This window comes from Amblyomma americanum, chromosome 8 (assembly GCF_052857255.1).
Source record: "Amblyomma americanum isolate KBUSLIRL-KWMA chromosome 8, ASM5285725v1, whole genome shotgun sequence".
Classification (NCBI taxonomy): Eukaryota; Metazoa; Arthropoda; class Arachnida; order Ixodida; family Ixodidae; genus Amblyomma; species Amblyomma americanum.
The window spans coordinates 47,168,124-47,187,609 of NC_135504.1; the positions used below are offsets into that span (position 1 = coordinate 47,168,124).

General features: G+C 45.7%; 1 long non-coding RNA gene across 1 annotated transcript in view; it reads left to right on the top strand.

Annotated features, from left to right (window-relative positions):
• Positions 1-18,394, top strand: part of LOC144100298 (uncharacterized) — a 66,469-nt gene extending 48,075 nt beyond the window's left edge. The window contains exons 3-4 of the long non-coding RNA XR_013307606.1: positions 38-149; positions 18,196-18,394. This is a non-coding gene — a long non-coding RNA (uncharacterized LOC144100298). The remainder of the gene's footprint in view (positions 1-37; positions 150-18,195) is intronic.
• Positions 18,395-19,486: the final 1,092 nt, after the last annotated feature.

Genomic DNA, 19,486 nt, shown 5'->3' on the forward strand with positions numbered 1-19,486 from the left:
AGCTGTGACAAATTTTTCCGCGTTCTGTTTCCTGCAGAGGGTTGCAAGCTCGGTATTGTGGACCTGAAGATTGGTCAATCAGCACGATACAATAATCCCTGCATGAAGGCTACATGCTACGGGGATTTCACCAAGCTGGTTATCAACGGGTAAACTATTTTGCACGTGTATTCTGCAGTTGTGTGCTATGCTACTAATAATAAATCATTTATTGCATGCAACATGAGTAATAAACAGCAAGGCCAATATCTTCACAAACGCAGGAATTTTTTGGCGACAAAAATAGACAACGATTCAGAGTGCAACAATGCAAGTGTTGAAGTGAGCCTACAATTATTTTTATTGGAAAGAGAATGCTTCGATTATATGAAGAAGCGTAGCTTCTAGTATAAATGAAATGGTTGCGCTACTATGAACATTTCTTTCAATATTCTGTGAAGCTGTCTGGCGTCACGACAATTAAATGAGAAAAGAAGCGCCGATGTTATTTGAATTTAATGTCAAAAATTGTCAGATTGCACCGACGATCATGTCCTGCAAAGCCGACTCTCAGAATGGTTGGCTATTAGAACAATGGCCGATCATCAGAATTGTCGTGACAAAAGAACAGGTGGCGATAATAGTTAGCTACTACAAACAACTAGCAGGCAAACCAAAGGCCTGTAAAAACAGCCTTTTTTCAGTGAAATGGATAGGGCGTGCGCTTAGGGCGTTTTAGGTCTTGCTGCTTCTCTTCTTGTTTGCTTTCGGTTTACGGAGTTGAGCGTCCTTAAGCGACTAAGCGTAGGAGTGACGCCGCAGTGGAGGGCTTCGAATAATCCCGACCGCATAGGGTTTTTTAGTTTTCACTGACATCAAGATGGAACTGCCGCCGCACGAATCGATCCTCCGTCTTTCGGACCAGCAGCCGAGCACCATATCCACTCAGCCTCTAGAACGGCAGCATTTTCCTTGTGCTGCTCTCTCCGTGTCACGGATCTCTCCGGAGATCACTCGGACCGTAAGAATGGACTAGGCGACGGGTGTACCCACACAAACGCACATTTAATACACCCTATATGGCACACACACCCGAACACAAAACTAACAAAACTAATTACACAAAACATAATGACTATAAATACACACGACCCGGGCACACTGCAATAAGCGTCTACTACTAGCGTTCGGCGTTCTTGCTCACGTTTGGTTCGGTGTGGCTGCGGCGTTGCATGGATCCAGTATCCGGCGTCAAGGCTGCGTTCGGCGTGCTTGGGCTTGCGTTGCTGGCGGCGTCGCTAGCTGCGTCGTATAAGCTCCCGGTCCAAGCGCCCGTGAAGGTGATGCCGGAATTGTTGGCGTTGGGGGCACGACCCGGCAACAACGCTGGAGACACCCCTGGCCGTAGCAGGTGGAAGCGTCCTCTGTTGACTCCTAGAATGGGCTCAGGCACGGCAGGAAATCCTCGATGCGACGTCGTAGAACGCGACCTCACCGGAACAGTAGCCGGCGTCGCTCTCTTCCAGCCGATGTGTCCCTGACCCGCCTGAGCCTCTGCTTCTCTGCAGTCCCCCCCCCCCCCCCCCCCCGGCCTCGCTCTCACTCGCCCTTTTATAGCCTCGGTGTTAGTCCAGGTATGCCTTATCGTCGTCTTCTTTTCTCCACCAATCATCTCTCCGCCTCAGCAAATGCTTCTCCACAAATCACCTCCCTCCACCTCACCGAATGCTTCTTCTTTTCTTTATTCTTCGATTAATTCGCGTCGTCTTCTTCACACCTTTTTCCTTTAAAGTTCAATTTAGGCTCCTTAATATATGTGACAAGGGCCTCCTCTCTCAAGAGTTTTTCCATGAAAAATTGCTCACGTCACCCTCATCTCCTAGCCATCCAGCCAACCGGCTATCTTCTGAGCGATTCTGAACTCAGCAAAAACCACACCGCAGAGGTACAGCACGCACCAAACGCACACCACTAACACAGCACACCAAAATGCGTTTTCAGAACACTAGACAGTTTTAGCTGTGCGTACGCAAGTGCTAGCGTACCCAAAGAGCTACGGCGCTGCGTGCGTTACGCTGTCCGCTCCGAAGTATAGCTTTAGCTGACCGTGCCGTAGCGTCCCTCTGGCGCACGTGGCGCCATCTAGTGACAAGAAGTCAAACCACATCAACGCTCGGTTGAAGAAAATTTCATCCGTGATTACTGATAACTACTGTGAGTGCATTGGGAGCCTTTTTTGTTCCAAGAAGAAAAACTATGCAAACCGAAGAAAATGCAAGATCTGGCTAAAAGTTAGAAAACTGCTTCGCCAGGTGTCGTTGCTACGAGGAAAACACACTGAATATAGTTAGGCCTAGGAGCTTGAAGATCGCCAAATTATCTGAAAAACAGGGGCTAGTTATCGCTTATACCACTACGTGTGGGCAAGATTAGGCGAAATAAAAGCGAACCGCTACCATTTGAGCGAGCTATTGCGTCGAAGAATCCAGCGGCGACATGTATTTATTCCGAAGCGGGCGAGCAGGGCGCCGCCATCTTGTCAAAGTTAGCGTACGCAAGCCACCCAAGCGCCGCAACGCAAACTCCGCTGGCTACCGTACGCAAGGCTACCGTACGCAAGACGCAAGGCTTGCGCTTGCGTTCTGCGCATGCGCACTACCGTCCCCGCAAACTCCTCGCGTACGCTAACTCTTTGCGTACGCTCAGCTAAAACTGTCTACTAACACACCACTGGCGCTGTCCGTACAGTCATTAATAAACATGTTCGTGCCCACAACACACTCCCTTTTATAATCACATAATACCAACAATAGCAACAACAACAAGGTAAATCCCAGGGATAAGTTAACACAGCAACAAGATAAATCCCAGAGACACCCAGAGCTGACCAGTTAGCTCTATCTCTATACAAGTCTAATTTGTGACATATGACCTCAATTTAGTTTGGCCCATCCCAAAACGTCTCCCTCTTGATTTGGAGTACGGCTGTAATCCTCTGTCTGCACTCAAATTGGGCTTCTTCAGTACCTCATCCCCTCCTGCGTGTTTCTTCCCACCGAACGTGGACACCTCGGCAGCATCACCTGTCTCCTCGGCCATTACCGATCAAGTTGCCCTGGGGGCGTACCGCCATACGGGACCTCGTTCTTCATATTTCTTCAAAATAATAACATGGAAAACCCTCTTAGTGCCATCTATCACTACCTCATAATCCCTGTCATTTTTCTTCTCCGTCACAAGGTACGGGCCCTTTCAATGCATCAGTAACTTATTATGATCCATGGGTAGCAACACAAGAACCCTGTCGCCCGGATTCATATTTCTGTGAATGGCTTTCTTTTCATAACATCCCTTGTGGTGTTCACGCGCCTTTTTCAGGCTTTGATGTGCAAGCCTGCATGTTTCCTTCAATCTATCCCGCAACTAAAACACGTATGTGTAAGTTGTCTTGAGATCTGATGCAATCTATTTAATAGCCCAAAGCTCCTTGAGTATTGCATGTGGACTTCTAACGGTTCTCCCATACATCTCGAAGGGTGAGAAACCAAGACTCGTTTGTGCTACTTCGTGGTAAGAGAACAAAAGAGCTGGGAGATATCTATCCCAATCAGTAGGTCTCTCCTGGCATATTTTCTTGATCATATTTTTGAGAGTGCCGTTGAACCGCTCTACAAGCCCATTACACATGGGATGGTAAGGCATCGTCAGTAACTGTCTTACTGACAAAAGGCGGTTAACCTCCTTCATTAGCTCCGATGTGAAGTTCGAGCCCCGGTCACTCAAAATTTCCCTCGGGAACCCATAACGCGAAAACATTTCCACGAGACCCTCCGCCACTTGGATACTGTCAATAGTTCTCAGTAGAATAGCGTCAGGATAACGAGTGGCCACGTCAACTAGAGTAAGCACATATCTATTGCCTTTGGCGGATACTGGAGAGATTGGCCCCACAATGTCAATCGCAACTCGCTGAAACGGTAGGTCGATGGCTGGCATCTTGCCCAGAGGTACGGGACCAACTATTCCCTTCGGAACTGTGCGCTGGCACACATCACATGAGCGAACAAAGCGCTTAACGGCAATCTGAACACCCGGCCAAAAGAACTCCTCGGTGATCCTAGACACCGTTTTTTGAACACCCTGGTGTCCGGCCATAATGGCGTCGTGACCTAAGCGCAACACGGTCTCTCGCATATCTCTCGGTAACACAAGCTGTTGGACCCGCCTTCCTGAACTAAATATGCATTCCCTGTGCAGAAGATCATTTACCAATTGATATTCGAATGACGTCCGACTCTTCTTTTTTTTCACTCTTTCCCCGACTCTTTCGAAGCAAGCCTTCAAGCTCGGGTCTTCCTTTTGCCTAATTGCAATTTCGCCCGGTGTTACGCTCAGGCACATCGTAACAGGAGCAGAGAGCGGACGCTGCGTTGCTCGGGCTGTCGCTTGAGCTCTTGTCTCCACTGCCGACGAAAAACTGACTGCATCCGGCTGAGCTGTCGCAGGCCTTTCCTGCTTTGGATTTTCTTCAACGTCGAGCATCCTCCACTCGGGATCGGGGTCTTCGACACCTCTTGCAAGCGTAATATTCCCCAAGATGAGATCGTAGATGGGTTGATCTACGCATTTTGCCACAACCTGCCCAGTATAATATGTCGTGACCACTAGGATCCTGGCTTCAGGAAGGTACCTTACTGTGCTATCTACAAGAGTGACGGCCGACGCTTCCCCTGTAAGATCCTCGTCCTTCACCGGGCTTCTACGAACCAAGACTGCGTGAGCTGCGCTGTCTCTAAGCACCAATATAGGACGGTCCCCTATTTGCCCAACCACCACTGGCATTGCTGCTTTCGACTTGGGTGTTCCACTCACTGCCTCATTTTCCAGCGGCGTTTGCTCTTCTTTCAGCTGTGGAACTTCGGGTGGCGTGACAAGTTCTACCCTTGAGTCGACAACGCATGCAGCTCGGTCCTGCGTTCTGTATGGGCACTCATCCAGAGTATGACTCCTTTTCTTACAACCTTGACAATAATAATAATAATTGGTTCTTTTTGGGAAAGGTAATGGCGCAGTATCTGTCTCATATATCTTTGGACACCTGAACCGCGCCGTAACGGAAGGGATAAAGGAGGGAGTGAAAGAAGAAAGGAAGAATAGGTGCCGTAGTGGAGGGCTCCGGAATAATTTCGACCACCTGGGGATCTTTAACGTGCACTGACATCGCACAGCACACGGGCGCCTTAGCGTTTTTCCTCCATAAAAACGCAGCCGCCGCGGTCGGGTTCGAACCCGGGAACTCCGGATCAGTAGTCAATCTGTGTTTTTTGGGCAGCACTACTAGTTCGACAGTCAGCTGCACGGTGTCCCACCTTGCTGCAGAGAAAACAACTAACTGGCGCCTTAGGTGCACTGCCATATGCTCCTGGTTTTGCCGAATCTGTCTCTAAGGTCTTTTGGGTTTCCTCCTTTGCCTTACTCAAGTTTTTTAACCCTTGAGCCTCGAGGAATTGGTCAGCAGTGTCAGCAAACTCTTCCAACGAACACAACTTTCTTTCCTTCAGGAATAGCGCCAGCTTTGAGCTGCAACACGCTAAAAATTGCTCTGTGACCACCTTGTCACGCACACCTTCAAAAGTCTTTTCTGTGTTTGACATATCAAGCCACCTATCAAAAGAGTTGGGTCAGCCTGCAGGAAAACTGCTTGGCGGTTTCCGAATCCTCAGGTTTTGCGGTGCGAAATCTCTCACGAAAACCCTCTGCCGTAAGCCTGAATCTTTGGAGGAGTGCCTTTTTGACTTTCTCGTAGAACATGGAATCAGCAGCAGGCATCCTTCCAAACACATTCAGTGCCTCTCCGACTAAACACATGCTTAATGCCGTGGTCCATTCACTGTGCTCTCAGCCTTGCCCCAAAGCTATCCGCTCGAATCGCTGCTGATATGTATCCAAATCATCTCTCTTGTCATCAAAAGGAGCCATCAGCTTCCTTGGGCAAACTCTGGCCGGTCTAGGAGATTCTGTACCCGCTAAGGAACGCTGATCATATTCCGTGATCAGCTCATATCCTCCCGCGACATGCGCCTCTTTCCCACAAAATAAACTCCTTCTCCCGTTCTATCCTTCTTTTCTCCTGTTCTTCTGCCTCGCGGGCTCTTCTCTCTGCCTCGCGAGCTCTTTTCTCTTCTCGCTCTTCCGCCTCGCGAGCTCTTTTCGCCTCGCGTTCTTCTGCTTCACGAGCGTCTGCGCGTGCTTGCGCCCTTTCCTCTCTCTGCCTTTTTGCCTCTTCTTTCTCCTCTTCAAAGAGACGCATCGCCTCTTCCTTGCTTAACCCTAGCTTGATCGCCAGCTCTAACGTTTTTGCCATGTCCATACTTTCTGCCGTCGAGAGATCGGAAAAATCCGAGACAAAGCAAGAAAGGATATGTATCCTGGCACAGGCTCGCCACTTATCTTTGTCACGGATCTCTCCGGAGAACACTCGGACCGAAACAATGGACTAGGCGACGGGTGTACCCACACAAACGCACATTTAATACACCCTACGTGGCACACACTAGAACACAAAACTAACAAAAATAATTGCACAAAACATAGTCTTTAAATACACACGACCCGGGCACAGTGCTATCAGCGTCTACTACTAGCGTTCGGCGTTCTTGCTCACGTTTGGCTAGGTGTGGCTGCGGCGTTGCATGGATCCAGTATCCGGCGTCAAGGCTGCGTTCGGCGTGCTTGGGCTGGCGTTGCTGGCGGCGTCGTATAACTTCCCGGTCCAAGCGCCTGTGGAGGTGATGCCGGAATTCTTGGCGTTGGGGGCACCACCCGGATGGGTGACAACAGCGCTGGAGACACCTCTGGCGTTGCAGGTGGTAGCGTCCTCTGTTGACTCCCCGGAACGGTCTCAGGCACAGCAGGAAGTCCACGATGCGATGTTGTAGAACGCGAGCTCACCGGAACAGTAGCTGGCGTCGCTCTCTTCCAGCCGCTGTGTCCCTGACCCGCCGGAGCCTCCGCTTCTCTGCTGTCCCCCCCCCCCCCCCGGGTATCGCTCTCACTCGCCCTTTTATAGCCTCGGTGTTAGTCCACGTATGCCTTATCGTCGTCTTCTCTTCTCCACCAAACATCTCTCTCCACCTCACCAAATGCTTCTCCACCAATCATCTCCCTCCACCTCACCAAATGCTTCTTCTTCCTCTTCTTTATTCTTCGGTTAATTCGCGTTGTCTTCTTCACACCTTTTTCCTTTAAAATTTAATTTAGGCTTCTTAATATATGTGACACTCCGCCGAAGCTGCAATCTATGTGCCCTCGTTAGATAATTAATTAGGAGATCGGTTTTGATATCCCAAGCCGTCCCAAGAATTTTTCGTGGCTCAAGCACTATTTATGTCAATATCAGCCTGACTACGCCCACTGCCGGTATAGGCTTCTCTCCTCCATTAACCCTGCCTTTTGCGAGCGGCAGCCAGCGCATCCCCACTAAGTTATCAATCTCATCCGCCCATTTAACTTACTGCTGCCGTCTGCTACGCTAGCTTTTTCCTAAAATTCACTCCGTTACCCTTAAGGACCAGCGGATGTGTTGCGTTCGGAATACATACCCGCCCGAGCCAAATTCTTCCTCAGATTTCGACTAGGATGTCATTAACACTCGTTTGCTCTCTCACCCATTCCGCCCTCTTCCGGTATCGTAACATCACACCTATCATTTTTATTTTGCATAGGTCATTGCTTTGTCCTTTGTCGGAGGCCTGGATTGGGAACTGTTCGGGATAAGAGTTAATGGAGAATAGCTAAATAATCGGCGATTCGCTGATCACATTGTCTTGCTGAGTCACTGCGGATATACACTGCAAATCATCACCAGTGACTAAGACAGAGCAAAACGATGGGTCTAAAAGTTGGTTTATGGTTTATGGGGGTTTAACGTCCCAAAGCGACTAAGGCTATGAGAGACGCCGTAGTGAAGGGCTCCGGAAATTGCGACCACCTAGGGTTCTTTAATGTGCACTGACATTGCACTGTACAGGGTCTAAAATTAACATGCAGAAAACCAAAGTAATTTTCATCAGTCTAGCAGGAGAACAGCAGTTCAGAATGGCACCGAGGTGCTGGAAGTGGTAAAGTACTGTCTACTTAGGGCCGGTGGTGACAGCTGATACACATCATGAGAGGAATATAACTAGAAGGATAACAATGGGGTGAAGCACATATGGCAAGTTCTTTTAGATCATGAATGGCAGGTTGCCAATTTCCCCCAAGAGAAAAGTGTACAACAGCTGTATCTTACCTGTTCTCACCTACGGGGCAGAAACGTGGAGGCTAACGAAAAGAGTTCAGCTTAAGTTAACGACAATGTAGCGAGCAATGGAAAGCAGCGCGAGCAGGCATAAGGTGGGCGCAGCTGGCAAAGGACAGGTTTAATTGGATAGACATGAGAAAGGCATTTCCTCTGCACTCGGTGCCGTCAGGCTGATGATGATGATACGAGCGCTTCGGGCGCTTCGTTATCATAAAACAAAGAACACCACTTTAAAGTTTAGCATAAAAACAGCTGACGATTTGCAACTCTATGTTTTGCAACTCTATCAGTTTCCTTGCTTGACTGTTACACAGAGTAGAAACCAAGAAATTATACAGGGGTGTTAGTCAGTCATAGGAGCTAAATACCTGAAATAGACTTTAATCTGGGATCAAACGTTCTTGATAATTGGAACCTAACTTCTCTGCAATGGGCTTGTCCAGTGGATTTCCGGAGATCGGCTTAGCATCGCAGACTAGGTGGCTGCGCAGGTTGTTGGAAGCAATCCCTGAATGGCCATAGGTGCTCAGTCATGGTCAGTCAGGAAGAGTCGAGAGAATTCCTTGATGTCTGTCTTAATTTTAATTTGAGCCAATTAGTATCTGCACCAACACGTGTCGCAGGAGAAGCAGCTAACACTCTAGACCTCATTCTGACCACTCATCCAGATAGCTTAGAATCCCTTACGTACCTCCGCGAAATCAGCGACCATAAAGTAATTCATGCCACTTTCAGCTTTACATCTGTATTAAAAGAACCTTCCCGGAAAACTATTATGCTCTACGACAAGGGAAACTACGAAGCAATCAGCAATGAATTAAATAACTTCTTGTCAATGTTTGAAACATCCTTTCATAGCAGAAGTGTAAATGAAAACTGGACACTCTTCAAACATAAAATAGCTGACGTAACCAATAAATATATCCCGACGTGCAGTTTTAGGAAGCGTAATCAGAAGCCGTGGTTCACCAAAACACTAAAAAGACTCGAAAATAAGAAAAAACGCGCATTTCGTACAGCGAAGCGACAAGGAAACCCAAATGCGTGGGTAAAATACCATGAAGTGGAACACTTGTACTTGGCCGCGATTGTTAAAGCTAAGCGCTCCTTCTACGAAGTCGACCTACCAAAAATGATAATCGATAACCCCCAAAAATTCTGGAAAGTGATAAACCCAAAAGAAACGCGCGCTATCACCCTCACTAACAATGCCGGTGTTACAATGACTGATACCGAATGTGCAAACGCATTTACCACATCTTTTTCGTCCGTTTTTACTGACGAATCCGAATTGCCCTGTTCTACACTACCACTTGTTATCACCACAGCCATGGAACCCATAACTTTCAACAGTAGCGGAATTTCATGCATAATTGATAAAATAAAGAACTCATCCGCTACCGGCATAGATGATATAAACTCAAAAATTTTAAAGAACGCTAAACTAGCTTGCTCCAGTATCCTTTGTGCACTGTTTACGCAATCATTGTCGGAAGGAACCATACCTGACGACTGGAAAGTGGGGAAGGTCGTTCCCATCCACAAAACAGGTACTACTGATTCACCTCTTAATTATCGCCCTATTTCATTAACAAGTGTACCCTGCAAATTAATGGAACATGCCATTTACAGCCAAATCATACAATTCCTAGATTCCAATCACTTCTTCCATCCGTCCCAGCATGGATTTCGGAAAGGTTTTTCCTGCGAAACTCAGCTAGCCATTTTTCTTCATGACATTCACGCCAACCTTGACACTAACCTACAAACTGATGCCATATTCCTAGACTTTGCTAAGGCTTTCGACAAAGTACCTCATCAACGCTTGCTTCTCAAACTCTCTCAGCTGAACCTAGATCCAAACATCTTCGCGTGGATTAAACAATTCCTCACGCATCGTTCTCAGTCTGTCTTCATTAATAATCAGCCCTCCCACCCGCTTCCAGTAATCTCCGGCGTCCCGCAGGGTTCCGTTCTCGGTGCTTTGTTATTCCTTATTTACATTAACGACCTACCCCAGCATGTATCTTGTCATATCCGTCTGTTTGCTGATGACTGCGTTATTTATCGTTCAGTCACTAACGCTTCTGACCAAGAATCCCTACAGGCTGACCTAAACCATGTGCAAAACTGGTGTTTGCAGCGGCTGATGACACTCAACCCTAACAAATGTAAGTATATGTCTTTTCACCGCCACCGAAATCCTTTTGTTTTCCAGTACACAATTTCTAACTCCTCTGTCGACCTCGTCCAGTCGTACAAATACTTAGGTATTACCATTTCTAATGATTTATCCTGGCGTCTGCATGTGACTAACCTGATATCATCAGCTAATAAAACACTTGGCTTCTTGAAACGTCACCTGCGGGATGCCCCTCAACATGTAAGACTACAAGCATACATTTCACTCATCAGAGCTAAACTGGAATTCGCATCGGCCATCTGGAACCCTCACCAAGCATATCTAACAAACGCCCTCGAAGCTGTGCAGAACAGGGCCACCAGATTCATTCATTCCTCGTATTCATACGACGTTAGCATATCATCTCTAAAATTGCAATCAGGTCTATCTAAACTTTCTGCTCGCCGTCGCACTGCCAGTTTCGTCTTATTTCACAAGTTTTTTTATTCACCACTCAGACAAGAACCCTACATCTGCGCACCCCCGCCGCGCAGATCCCATCGCATCAGTCACCCTCTTCAAGTTTTGCGCCCACGTGCCCGTACCACTGTTTTCTCTAATTCATTTTTTTGCCGAGTAGCAGCTGACTGGAACGGCCTTCCCCACGATATCGCTGCCATCACCTGCCCTGGAACATTCATGACTGCATTGAACACCTGTACTTCATAAAAACCCACCCCTTATGTAACACCCCGCAAGGGGTCTTTAAGGAAAATAAAGTGATGTGATGTGATGTAATGGTACTGAACGAAGTATCTGATCCAGAAGCGTCATACCTAGGTCAGAGTGTACCCCTAATTCTATTATGCCTGTGCAAAATGGGCGAATTCATAAAGAACATGCACAACCGGAAGGATCTCCGAGGTGGTCGTGCACACAGATACCAGACGAGAGGCTGCGGCAGAAGAGAGAGATTGAGAAGATAGAGGATGAATTATGCTGAACTACCAAAATATATAGGTGCGAACTACTGGGAGAATGATAAATATTAAGTGCGCACAGGCGGGAAATCAACGGGAGTTTGCTTTGACCTGCGTCGCAGGTGACTGATTGAGAACTTGTGACGTGTAATGGGTGTGATACGAATACTGAAGACATATGGTAGAGAAGGGATCTAAATGGCTATAGCATGAGAAAGATTTGGAATGTTCTATGGGTCCGTCTGTCTCTCAGTCGGAAGCAAATGCATATACATATGCGGGAATATTTTAGGAAGGAGTATCGGGTGTCCGGTGACCCTATTCTGTTCTAAAGAAATTGAGTGATAGGCAAATGAGTCCACAAATAGATTTCACCTAAAGTTTTAAAGAAGCGCTGCTTTTTGCAAAGCATTTGCAAAGAAGCAGCGCAAAGAAGCGCTGCCTAGAAATCAAATTTTGCAGAACCTGAAATTATTTCGCTAATTGTATAAGAATTGCTCTGGCAATGCACCGAGAAATCGCTTTTTTTCAGGAATATTCCTGCAAAATATTCCAAACATGTTTTAGAAAGTCATTCGCTCTGAGCACAGTTTTCAGGAATATAATGAGACAAGAATGAAAGTTACACTGAAACGTTTACTCTCTATTTACTGCTCCAATCTATTACAGACAAAGAAAATTTGTACTTCTAAACTATAAAGTATTGTTTTACCACTACCTTGAATCTGCTAGATACAGATTTGATTTGGCTAAGCACTAACCATCTGTGCCAGATTCCTTTGAAGTATCTTTGGACGGCGGGCATTACGCGGTAATTATTGGGCATCAACAATGTGTTATATAATGTATGTTTAGTTTAAAATAAATTGCTGACACATATCATGATTCTGTATTTAGGTGTACTGAATATAGCCTGTAAAATTAGTCATGGTGGCGAATTTGACTTCAACCTGAGTGCATACGCTTGAATTTTGGTTTCATTGTTTGCACAAATTGCACAAATGCACAATGTGAAAAGATTGCTTCCGCGCCGCGTACAGCAGGTCTCGCTAGTGTGAATATATATTTTGCCTAAATTTTTTGTTTCTTCGCGTTTACGTGATGCGCGAAATTTCATACTTCCTCGTTGTGCTTTTGGTTTTCGAAAATGCTCAGTGAAAAGGCTTATGCCGCAGATATAAATATTGCCTACATAGGCTGACAAGCTGGAACTGCTTGCATCCTGACAAAGTTCGAGCGTTAAAGAAGTCACGTATTCTCGGCGCCCAGAAAATTAACTCACCTGTCAGCGCAAAAACCTTGAAAGCCTGGGAGTCAAACGACCTAATTAAGCACTGACGTCTCATGGTTCATTCAGTAAGTTTGAGGAATAATTCCAACGTTGCTCCCCACTACAACTGTAGATAAAGGAACCGAGGGAGGGTGGCTTTTTTTCATGTCCACTTATATGGAATATGAAGATCTGAGCAGCTAAAAATTGGAAAATTAGAAAATTATAAAAGCAATAAATTGTGGCATTGGCGGGTAATTGTAATCATTGCCATGTGAAGTGCCATGTTGGAAAGTTCATGCTGTGGGCGCTTTTATTTGTGATTGTCTTTAAAAGAAAGCTTTAAAGAAAGTGAAGATATGCGTACCAAGGTAACATTTCCGGTTGACAGTAATTTCAAGAATGTAAATCGCAAGTATTGCATAGCCGAAGCACACGCAGCAGTGCTGACGGACTAGTTTACGAACACCACACACATTTCTAATGATAGAAAATTGGCCATAGGAAGAACAGTTGTCTATGAGCGCACTGAGAGGAAAGCTAAGGAATATACGCATTCAAAATCAACGGCTCTGTGACTTTCACGACAGGATGGAAATATAGTAATGTGCGACGAAGTTGCACACACAACCTTTTGCCCGAATGTAAATAATTTTATTCCAATATTCTTTGTTGCTATATGGCCTGCGCAACTATTTCTAGGCAAGCCTGAGCTCTTGCGGGAGGCAATAGGCTGAGAAAATCGCGATGTTAATGTCCCCAATTTATTTTATTACAGTTCACAGGAGCGTAGGAATGCAACATAAGGAGTTTGTAAACATAGATTGTCGCATGTTGTCTACGGCACCTTAGTATAGAGGCACTGAACATCGGCACGAGCAGTGCAAAAAAACCCGAAAAGACACGATAAAAAGACACAAGTTACTAAGCTCTCATCTAATATATTATGAAAATCAAATCCCCTATTATAAGATATCACAGGGGTTATACTGGCACATAAACTCTTACTCTTCCGAATATTTTAGATCTCAACCAGTTCCCGGAGAAACGTGCCAGTGTTCCAGAACAGGGTGCTGGTGCCTTGGAGCTTTGCATTTTTAATCTCTTTTCTACATTCATTATGGTGCCGGTCAGCAGGCACAAATTCTGTTCCCATAGGCGTTCATTTGCGGCCAGATTGCGCAATACGCACCTTAACAAAATTTTGTACACTGCCGCCTTTTCAAACTCCTCAAAATGTTTTTCATGTTAAAAAGTTCAGTGTGACTGTTACCGCTCCGCTATCGTACCGTTCCGCAGGTACAAATCCTTCTCGTAGGCGTTCGTCCGCGGCCCCATTGCGCAATATACACCTTAGCAAAATTTTGCACACTGTCGCTTTTTCGCACCCCTCAACATGTTTCTCATGTTAAACTATTCAGTCTTACTGTTGCCGCAATCGCAAAAAGTAAGAAAACAGTGTGAAGAGAGTTTCCTTGAAAAATATAAACACGGCAACTAATTTGTGAAGTGTGAATTGAGGGTAGTGTATAAAATATTATTAAAATATTTGAAGGAGTACATAGGGAAATCGCACTGGTGTATCAATGAGCGCATATAGGAACACACTTAGCCCCTGAAAAACAGTACCGGTTCACTCCTGCCGATGCTAATTAATGGACGGAGTAACATAGAATGATAAAAACAGAAAGTAAAAAAAGGCAACGCACGATGGAAGGCTCGAAGGCACGAGCATGTGGTGCAAACACTTAAGAGAAGAACTCTTTAAGAGCGTTAGCTCTTATCACGTTTCGAGATTTCGTGCGGTCTGCCGCCACTCTGAGATCACAGTGCCATCTGTGGCAGCAACTAGAAAAGAGCATTTCTTGCATTGAGACTTCCACCGCCATCTACAATAGCACTGTAAAACAACCACCTGCCGCGTGTCAACGATGACGTCACAGTCCAATATGATGTGTAGAGGTGGAGCTATGTGAGTATGACGTTAGGCGACGAAATAGCGGTATAGTTTCGGCTTCTCGAATCCAAGGTGGCGGCCATTGGAATTGGTTGTGCACTTTTATTCCTTTTCCCCTCACCCACAGAAAATGTCGTGTACCGGGTAGGATAACCTCCCAGTTACAGGACCGCTATACATGTATTTATGGCTTCTGCTATATATGTACATATATGCATGTATACTCCGACAACAAAGGACACCCATCCTGGTACAGTTGTTTACCGTATTTGGTAGGCAAATAAAACTCTATGGTTCGTGGTATAGAAATAAATTTAAATAATAGGTAAGCATTGTATACATGCAACTACTAATTGAAGCATTACCATATCGCACTGCAAGCCGAATTCCAGGCCCACCTTGACCCCCAAAACGAAGCAAATTCCGTTTGGGACGTATCTTGATGGGGTGTAACTTGACAACGGGTAGACGTGAGGCGTAATTTCTGTGATAGATGGCGCTAGGCGTCGATCGCTCTCCTAGGCGGAGCGATCAATTATAGTAAACCAAACAACTAACGCTCGTTACATCAACATCTTGCAGACAGTGGCGGCCTTTTTGAAGCGGGTCACGACGAAAATTTTCCTTTCACTTACTGTAAAAGATACAGGATACACAAAATGTAGTTTCTGATTTTGTGAAACCAAAAAGCTAAGTTGTTCAAATGTCGTTATGTACGATTTTTCCCAAACGTTAGGCTTTGGCCACTCCTCCTTGTCCACACATTTGACACCACATGTAAAAATTGAAAAGCAAGATGGCGTAAATAATGCTGATTGCGAATCATTTTCCGCAAAGGCATCGGCGCCCAAAGAGCACCTTTTCACAAATTGTATTCGACTTGTTGCGGTGGAGAATTTTAGACACCTGGAACCGAAAATATTGCGGATCAAAATGGGAGCAACCATGTAATCTGCGTATCGCTGATATATTGATCTTCATAAGCCATCAGGAGATGAATCGTAAGGTATCATCGAAGTATGGCGGCAATGAAGATCTAGCCCTGCACCTCCCGCATGCGAGGTGGCGGCTCAAACCACTGCGCTACCGCTGTGATGACATGGCGTTAAGGAAAATCAATGATCGTTCCTATCTACACGCCCTGTCGCAGTGACTGGGGTCGATAAAAGCAGAGACCATTAATATATCTCGTTGAGACTTCTCACCTCCTTCAGGTGCGTGTATGCGTGTGCGTGCGCGTGTGTGTGTGTGTGTGTGTGTGTGTGTGTGTGTGTGTGTGTGTGTGTGTGTGTGTGTGTGTGTGTGTGTGTGTGTGTGTGTGTGTGTGTGTGTGTGTGTGTGTGTGTGTGTGTGTGTGTGTGTGTGTGTGTGTGTGTGTGTGTGTGTGTGTGTGTGTGTGTGTGTGTGTGTGTGTGTGTGTGTGTGTGTGTGTGTGTGTGTGTGTGTGTGTGTGTGTGTGTGTGTGTGTGTGTGTGTGTGTGTGTGTGTGTGTGTGTGTGTGTGTGTGTGTGTGTGTGTGTGTGTGTGTGTGTGTGTGTGTGTGTGTGTGTGTGTGTGTGTGTGTGTGTGTGTGTGTGTGTGTGTGTGTGTGTGTGTGTGTGTGTGTGTGTGTGTGTGTGTGTGTGTGTGTGTGTGTGTGTGTGTGTGTGTGTGTGTGTGTGTGTGTGTGTGTGTGTGTGTGTGTGTGTGTGTGTGTGTGTGTGTGTGCGCGCGCGCGTGTGTGTGTGGGGTAAAAATATGGGTTTTGCAGCACAGTGTTACCAGTGCCGGCGTACACTGGAAAGGCACTGGTGAACTGACATAAGTAGTAAGTTGGTTGACTAAGTTCTAATATTTAGCTTTTTAACTATTAGAGTTCGACACCTAGTTGCAATTAGAGATTTGTAGCCGGTCGTTAGTACTAGCCATATCAGTTTTTAGAATTTCGAAAAAGCGATTAACCTCGGTGCTGAGGAGGAAAGTCTCATACTTCGTTGCCACGACAGCGTGTAGATAAAAACAACCAGAAATATTTGTTCCTTAGAATAGAAGCATTGCATTCGTGGAAATAGAACACATCGCCACCGTAAGGTTAAAGTGAAGAGGTTCAGCATACCATGACACGAGTTGGAAGGACGCGGAAAGAAGCCGAGAGAATCGCTCAGTCATACATCAGGGCTTTAGAGGTATACCCGCCACGGTGGCTCAGTGGTTAGGCGCTCGGCTAGTGAGCTGGAGTTCCGGTGTTATAACCTGACCACGCGGCTGCTTTTCGATGGCGGCGAAACGGAAAAGGTGCCCGTGTGCTTTGCGATGTCAGCGCACGTTAATGATCCCTAAGTGGTAGAAACTATTCCAGAGACTTCCAATTAAGGCTCCTCTTTCTTCGATTTATCTCACTCTCTCCAACACACCTTCCGTTATGGTGCGGTTCAGGTATCCACAAAAATGCGAGAAAGATTCTTAGTCCTTTGCTCCGAAACCTATCTATTTTTTACGGCATCCTCCTATTTGTACGTAATTACATCACCTTCTCACAAGGCTGACGATACGTTAAGGTGGTGTGTGGGGTCCAAAATGCAGCAAAAATGCAATTTCTTTGTGCTATACTTTTGAGTTTAGTGCAGGAAGATTTATATGAGGAAGTTTTATTATTGCGTAGTGTCCACTTGTATTTCCGCACGAAAAACCATCGCGGTGTGCTGCCGTACGTCTTGACGACTGCACTTTTTGCAAAACACGAAAGAATCACTGCCATACCTAAGTTAAAGTTTAGTGACAACTAATGTTTGAATACGAAAGTACTTTAACGTGGCGCCGACGAAATACTTCCGCCAATCATTGATAAAAACTCAGTCCGATGAGAGCCTTTATGGTTTTCTGAAAGCTTTGCATGTTAAAACTCAAGATGAAATCAAGAAAACTGCATCATTCGGTATTGCTGCCATGACGACAATGTACACTACTAAGTTAGCTTGACAATCTCGAACATCGCCAACTTCCCTTGAAATCAACAGCTAGTTCTCACCTATACGGTAAGGCATTGGGGACGATGCACTACAGGAGAGCGTACGGCTCTGTTAAAAGCGAACAATGACGCTTGAGAATATTCAACGAGGCTGTATTTCGTATGCCGAAGATATGCCGAAGCTCACTACTGCAAACGTCGCGAAGGCCTCAACTCTAACATTAGGAAATTTCAGTGCCTATGCGGGCCATACGAAATACATTGGTGTGCTGCTCATGAGAAGTGAGGACCTCGAGTTTCAGTACATACGCAATGTTTTAGCGCACGCTATACTAAAGCTGTCGGTCCTGACAAACATCTGGCGTGCAAGACAGCGAAACGCGAAGACAAAATCACGAGGCCCTGAAGGGCTGGGTTTGATTTTCGTGAAACGGACACGCGGTGGACATTGAATAAGAATTTTGAGCCACACTTGCAAAAGTGCACGATTAGTCTTTCATTGCACTGTGTGTATGTTATTATTTCGACGTATAATATACGTTGCATGAATCCACGCTGAACTGAGATTACGAGTGCTTTTTGTGAAAGCATTTCAATAAGCATCCTAAATCACTGCACTGATTCTCGTTATTTCGCAGCTGCCCTGATAGCGACGAGGATTTTAAAGGAGAAGAAGACCTTAATCGCCAATTGTGGCCATTCTGCTGCGACGACTATTGGAAGAAATAACCTTGATTTTTGCCGCAGGATGAACAGGGTGCTACGCAACATAGGCCTAACTCTTCAGTAACAGTAGATTTACTTATGAATAATAAACATTTGTTATTGTTCTCAGCATTGTTGCCTTTTCTAACAATAACAGAGGCAGACACCTTGTGAATGGCAAGCTTACTCTAAGACGATACCTGAAAAAGTACAATCTTGGTGCAACTGTCGTTGTAGAGACCCATTCTTTTATTTTAACCAAGATGGCTAGAGCCGTAGGATTTTGTCTTAAACTCATATTTTAGAGGCCGGGATTTTGACCCGTGTAAGTGAAGGTTGCGACATATCTTTAAGGGCAGCACTACTGGAGCTTTTTTACTTGGAAAGAAACCAAATTGCGCAGATCAGGCAAATATAGAGCAAGGAACATCATGCCCCGATCTGCGAGTAAATACCAATGCGAAGCCTGGTTCCATTTGCTGTTATTTAAAGTCTCTTTCAAAGAATTTCTGCAAGAAATGTCACATAAAGCAAGCCCAGGTTCCAAAGACCTTCTTCGTTGTTTAGCGCTAAGATGTATTGTTCAATCCAAGTACAGTAGGATACAAATTAAAAGAAACTTGTTTTCGGCACTTGTCTAAGCGGAAAGGTCTGAAGAGATTTGGAGGGCTGATTTTAGCGTGTCTTTAAAGCAACTGTAGTTTATTAACGTGCGCTGATGTCGCTCAGGAAGAGTTAATTTACACGCAAACTTGAAACTAATCGGTAGATGATCACTGTTTGTTGCACAGTCAACAGGCGCCAAAGACATAACAGAGACTCCTGGGGAGGAAACAGTTAAATCCAAGGCAGAGCGGCATTGTTCTTGTGTACCAGCGCAACGGCTCGAAGCCAAACAGAAAGGGACAAAACACGGCGCTGAAATAGCAACAGAATAGTTTTATTCTGTTGTTAGTTTTGTCCCTTTCTGTCTGGCTTCGAGCCGTTGCGCAGGTTTACAAGAACCATGTCTGACCAACTCGCCCACCAGTTCATGTGGTAGAGCGGCATTGACTCCAAACAAACGTAGGCAATCCGGAATTGTTGCAGATCAAGTTGTTGTCAGAAGCCCAATGAATAAGTCTAGAACCAAAACTGTCTGCTTTAAACCCCCAAGTCATGTGGTGCGAATTGAAGTCTCCAACTAATAGAGCCTTAGATCGGCTACTAGACATGAGTGAGTCA